Source organism: Cebus imitator, unplaced genomic scaffold (genome assembly GCF_001604975.1).
Source record: "Cebus imitator isolate Cc_AM_T3 unplaced genomic scaffold, Cebus_imitator-1.0 Scaffold20, whole genome shotgun sequence".
Taxonomy (NCBI): domain Eukaryota; kingdom Metazoa; phylum Chordata; class Mammalia; order Primates; family Cebidae; genus Cebus; species Cebus imitator.
The window spans coordinates 1,198,506-1,204,923 of NW_016107335.1; the positions used below are offsets into that span (position 1 = coordinate 1,198,506).

Sequence of the window (6,418 nt, forward strand, 5' to 3'; positions counted from 1 at the left end):
GCCGATGACGGCGACGGTGGTGACGGTGGTGACGACAGTGATGCCGATGACGGCGACGGTGGTGACGGTGGTGATGACAGTGATGCTGATGACGGTGACGGTGGTGACGACGGTGATGCTGATGACGGCGACGGTGGTGACGGTGATGACGACAGTGATGCCGATGACGGCGACGGTGGTGACGGTGGTGATGACAGTGATGCTGATGACGGTGACGGTGGTGACAACAGTGATGCCGATGACGGCGACGGTGGTGACGGTGGTGACGACAGTGATGCCGATGACGGCGACGGTGGAAATGATGATGGTGGTGATGCGACACTGATTATGGTGATAGTAGGGATGACAGTGATGATGCCAGTGTTGGTAGTGATGATTGCTGGTGATGATGGTGGAGATATGATGGTGGTAATGATGATGGTGATGATGCAATACTGATTATGATGATGGCGACGATGGCAATGACGATAGTGATGCTGATGGTGGCGATGGTGGTGATGAGGGTGGTGATGGTGATGATGGTGACGATGGTGATGATGGTGATGGTGATGGTGGTGGTGGTGATCATGGTGATGGTGGTGATGGTGATGGTGGTGGGGATGGTGATGATGGTGGTGATGGTGGTGGGGATGATGATGGTGATGGTGGTGATCATGGTGATTATGGTGGGGATGGTGGTGGTGGGGATGGTGATGCTGATGGTGGTCATGATGCAGTGGTGACAGTGATGATGATGGTGATGGTGAGACCGTGATGGTGTGATGCTGATGGTGGTGACTATGACAATGGTGGTAGTGGTATGTGATTGTTGGTGACAGTGATGATGGTGATACTGGTGATGTCATGGTGCTGGTGATACCATGATGGTGGTGATGCTGATGACAGCGGCAGTGGTGATAGTGATGGCGATGATGGTGCTGGTGGGATGATGTGGTTGTGATTATTGATGCGGATGATGGAAATAGTGAAAATGATGATACGTATATGGGCACATTATTCCTCTGTAACTTACTCACCTTAAAATGTATCATTCAGGTTTTCAGAGTCAAGTCATGTTCCCTGTAACGAAGAAAACTTAAGTCTAACAAAATGTAACTTGAGGACAAAGAGGAGATGCCTGTGCCTAATGGGACCTGGAGATTTATAGATGCCTGTGGTACTTTTCCCCCCACGTTTCTACCTGGCCTGTGAGAGGAGAGTTCCGATGCTGTAGAGCTCTCATGTTCCAGAGACAAAAAGGCACCATTTCCCCGGTATTTTATGATGAAAATATACAGACAGAAAAGTTGAAAGAACGGTCCTGACCTGTGTGTGAGTGTGTGTACATATGCGTCTTTGTGTATGCGTTTCTGTCTGGACAGAGAGGAAGTGCCCTCAGAAGAAACGCATATGCACCACTCTTGGCTGCCCTCGAGAGCCACCGGTCCCCTCTGTCCCTGTTGCTCCGAGTCCCTCAGCCCCATTCTGGCTCTTTCTGCCTCGTGCCTGAACAGGGACCTGCCTTACCTGCGTTCCGTGTGCTTAGTTCTCCTGTCCCCAGGTCACCTTGCACTGCCATGTTGGTGGGCCGCTGACTCACTGGGGGGCTTCCAGCTTGCCCGTTTTGCATGGAGAAAAGCCCAGCTGTGTATGGCTGTGTGCCGTGCTGAACAGCCCAGCCTCGGCTCCCTTTGCTGTTGGCTCTGAAATGCCGGGCACACCGCGCTTCCTCTTCCATGCCCGGTGACTGCAGTCAGCCCTCACACAGTGCAAGCGGCTGCTCCTTCTCCGAGGACTGCCGTGGCTTCTGGCCCCACCGGTCGTGGTCCCTGTGATTGGCCTTGGACGTGACGTGTATACAGTCCTTGCTTATGCTCCTGAGTTGAAAGCCCCTTGAGAGAAAGGGAACCGAGTGACCTGCCTTGGCTCCTGGCCTGTTGAACGTGGTGCTCGGGCTCCAGTCTGGGTCTTCCTGACTTTGGTGCCCACGCTTCTTTCCCTGCTAAGCCCCACCCTGGGGACAGTTGGATTCATCTGTGTGTTCCTCAGAGAAAGTAGCGGTGTGTGTCACACCGAGTCTGCAGTCAGCAAATGCTCTGTGACCGGATGAGTTCTCACAGGGAGGACTGGGATGTGGTTTGAGTTGAACGTATCTGGAGGTTCCATTCCGGGCCACGGTGGGGGAGGAGCCTCCTTCCAGGGGTGGGGAGGGGGCGTTTTCAGGCCAGGCCTCACTTGCAGCCGCTCACCTCCCGTGTGGAAGCGTGATTGCCTGGCCCTCTACTGATCCTGCAGGATTAAGGTTAAATTAAAAATAAGCATGGATGGATTTAGACAGACTTTTTGGCACGTGGGTGGAACTGGTGCAAAGCTAGCAGCACGCACACCAAGAAAGAAGACTAGCTCGGAACCTCAATGGTAGATGAGGGATTACTGCTGGGAAACCCGTCCCACCGTCTCCAAAATGTCAGGTTAGGAAACTGGCTTGGGGAAGTTCAAGAGCATGCCTGGGTGAGTGGCTTTTCCCCGACCTGACACCCAGCCCGCCATCCTCACCTGGTTCCTGCAGCCGCAGTATTTTAAAGTCTCAGCATCCTCTAGCTGCGGGCTGCCACATAACACAGTGCGTTCTCAGAAACCAGCTGGGCGTCAGGTAGCGGTGGAAGGCGTGGTGCTAAGAACCTGCCACCCGAGAAAGCGGGATTGCCTAAGTCCCCGAAGGGAATTGCACAGAGCAAGGCAGCGTCGGGCAGGACACCAGGATCGCAGGTTCTGCTATCGGGTTTCTCACTGGCTAGGCCACGACTGGCGAGCCCTTTGCGCTCTCTGTTCTTTAGATTTTGAATGATAAAACAGGACATCTGCACTAAATAATCCGAAATCTGCTGCAACTCAGAGACCGTCTCTGAACTGCCAGCCGCGCCCGCATCCTGGGGCACAGCTCTCTGATTCCTCGTTCCTTTCCTCTCCTTCCTGCTTCTTGTGTCTTGCTGTGGATGTGAATATTTAAGATGTGGACACAGGGCCAAGAACACCAGGAGATGGGGGTGCTCTGGGGGGCATTTGTCTGGATAGCTGGGATCTTTACCATGGAAAAGTGAAAAACTGGAAATCCGATTAATGTAAACATCTTTCCACTTGCTTTTTAAATAAAACATTTATTTATCCAGTCATTTGGAGCCTCTCGACAGAGGACCTGGCTCAGCCTCACAGATCTGTTGCCGTCTGCGGGAAACAGACCAGGCTGCCACGTGTGATGTGACTGCTTACTGTCTTCAAAGCCAGGTCGGATCTCAGGCCTCCAGCCCCGCCTTAACCTTTGGGTGGTTTCAGCGTCAATCCCTGATCAATTCAGGGGTCAATATCATACATATGTGTGAGTTCAGCCCAGTAGGGTTTAAGTGGATAGCACCATATTTTAATTTAGAAAGGCTTTCTGTAAGTTATAACCGAGCAGTTGTTATTGGCGTCACTCTCAAGGGTGTCTAAGGAAGGGACGTTGCTGGCATTGTTCTGGGCTGCTCTCCACTGTTGATAATTTCTTCTGGCATCCTCCAGTGCTCTTGCTGAGAATTAAATGTTGCTCCTGTGGTAGACTCTTAGTGATCACCGAGCTGGCATCTGTTGGCCTGTGGCGCAGGAAAGGATCTCTTTTCTGAGTAGCAGAGGACGGTAACCTGGGCCTCTGGAGCCCTGGACACCATTTCCGAGGATGAGCCCCCATCTTGGTGCCCTGGGACCAGCCCGTTTCTCCACAGCACGGGTTCTCCTTGCCCCATGTGGCCTCCTGCAGCCTGTCCTCTGCTGGTGAGTTTGGTTTCAGCAGAGTCTTTACAAATAACCGCAGCCCGAGCTCCCTGTGCCTGCCTGAGTCCCGGAGACCATCCTCGCTTTGGGGATGCGGATAATTTAGACCAAGCTCCACCGTGTTCTCATGTAGTAGGAAAAAGAAAGACACACACATTGGAGTGCTTGTTTTTATAGATTTTTGTGCAGGTGCAGGGAGAAGCAGAGTCCTGCAGGGATTCGCCCCCCCGCCCCACACCTGGCCCCAGGGCCGCAGCCACCCTCATTCTGCAGTTCAGTTTCCTCCCTGGGGTGAAGCCCCTGGGTGCAGCAGCTTCAGGTCCCTCCTCCTGCCTCTGTGCCACTTCACTGTTTTTCTTTAACAAGGGCTTTCTGAGCATGTCTTCCATTGTTGGCTTTTAAAGTCGTAGACCTCAGGTAAAGTTATTTTAAACTGTTTGTCTGAAACACCCCACAGGGTTGCTCTGGGAGCTAATTACTTTTACGAAAATCGAGCACTTCATAAACATGAGTTTCACTTTTCTCCCCGCCCATCACGGCCGTGGCCTGTGGGCTTTCTCGTTACGCTTTGCGCCCTCCGCCGTGTCCAGTGACGTGGTCAGCCTGCGTTAGGTGCTCCACACGTTTTTTGAGTGAATGACAATAAATCAATGCCACACATCGTGTGCGATTGTCGGATGTGGAGCCGGCCGTGCAGGATGGCCTGCCATCGCCCCTCTCGCTGCACTGTGAAGCGTCCTTTCTGAAGCAATGCTGGGTCTTTTCAGAAGTGTCCGCGGTGCCAGGAAGGAAGGGTTGCTTACTCGGGTGCCCTGGCACTGAGAACAAAGGCCGCTGAGAAGGCCTGTGAATGTCAAGCTGCTTTCCCCGGCAGCCGGCCTTGTGCTCAGACATCGGCCTCTTTAATGCAGACGGCCTCGCCGTGAGGGCGGCCCCTTCTCCGTCCTGTTCCGGCCATGTCTGCCTCCCAAATGCCATTCTCTCCTGCATGGAGCTTGGTGTTGGGGAGATATTATTGTTGGTGAGTATTTTTGTTGAAAAACTTACCAACCCTTTAAAGTCAGGCGACATGAGGAGAGTCCCGCTGCTGCTCGTCCCTGATCCCTGGTCCTGCTCTCACTGGCCGTGTCTGCAGCTAGGCCGCATCTCCGATTTAACCGACAGGTAAGGACGTTGTGAGTAAAGATGGCGCTCTTTTCTGTCCCTGGTGTTCACCCCCAGCCTTCGCTCCCTTAGATTACAGGAACCCCTTCCCTTTCACGTGGCACATTACAGTACTTATCACCAGCGACTTTTCTACTGTATTTTTTTTCTTCAAGAGATGGAGTCCGGCTGCGTTGCTGAGGCTGGTGTTGAACTCCTGAGCTCACGTCCTCCTCCTGCCGTAGCCTCCCGTGTAGCTGGACTACAGGCGTGCACCATGCCCATCAGCAGCTTTTCAGTGTAACTTCCCCAAACTTTCCTCCCCTTTATTGGTCTCAGCCTTGGAATGGCAGATGTGTTGTACCCTTAAGGATTCCAGAACCTGCACGAGTGTTTTGCTTTGTATTGAAATATAGAATTTATAAATGAGGAAACTGTTACAGGCTTTCTTTTCATTATGAAACATCATAATACAAATACACTCAGAGGCTGTTCATAAAACCTGTTTTCTGGTGGTTTTAGCCGTAAGTCTCTGCAAGCCAGCACTGCCCTTTCCCCCGCCCCCGGCACCGCGGGCAGCAGATGCTCATCACCCGGGCCCTGAGACATTGTCACAGAGACCCGCTGGACCCTTAGCTATGATAGTGTCTATCAGCCAGCCATAGCTCAGGATGGCCAGGTCCCTCAGAAAGCGCCGAGCCTGGTGTACCCTGTCCGCCAGAAGCTTTCATGCAAGATACAGCAGCACGCGGCAAGAACATGAACTCAGCTGTGACAGGATACTGGGAAGATGTGCAGTGCGGGTGGGGGAGCAAATGGAAACGTTACGTTCAGGAAGAGTCCACGGTTCCACAGATCTTGCATCTCTATCTGAATGAATGATGCGTGCGTTTGCTAGAGAGTGCATGATCGCACGCTACAAAGGGCTGCATGGGTCCTACCCTCTGTCTGGTGCCTGAGTTTGTGCAGTTCTGAGCTGTGTTTGGCTTTGCTCTAAAGTGGCTCACCGTCGACAGCAGCACCAAATGCACTGGAACTCCCGACCCCTCTGCTGGGTCAAGAGTCCAGTGCCATAGGGCGGTGGGCTGAGCTCCTTCCTCTGTGTTTCACTCCCCGGGCTTCATTTTTCTGGATGTTTGGAAATCCAATCTCTGGCTTCTGTGGCATGAAGTATGCCCCCACAAACAGGTGTTTCCGTGCCCGAGGCATCTTGGCGCAGCGCATCCATCACAAGGTGGAGGCCCCTCGCAGGGCGGAACATCATGTCCAGCTGCAGGATCTATTGGGTCTGTAATGGCAGCGTCTCGAAATACAGACATCTTTCTTTTGACATTGTCTTCGCTAAGGCATAAAACAGGTAGTTTTTACATAAAGAACTATGCGATTACTAAGAGTGTTGCAAGACGCAAGAATTAGTAAAGGAGCCTGACGCGGCTGAGAGGTCTGTCGTTCCACCGTGAACTGAGTCATGGATGGGAAACGGTGTGAT

The 6,418-nt window shown here is 52.7% G+C and overlaps 1 protein-coding gene across 2 annotated transcripts in view; it reads left to right on the forward strand.

Moving 5' to 3' along the window:
- The window catches only part of PTPRN2 (protein tyrosine phosphatase receptor type N2), a 1,009,572-nt gene that overhangs the window by 515,204 nt on the left and 487,950 nt on the right, over nt 1-6,418 (forward strand). The gene's annotated exons all lie outside the window — the stretch shown is intronic.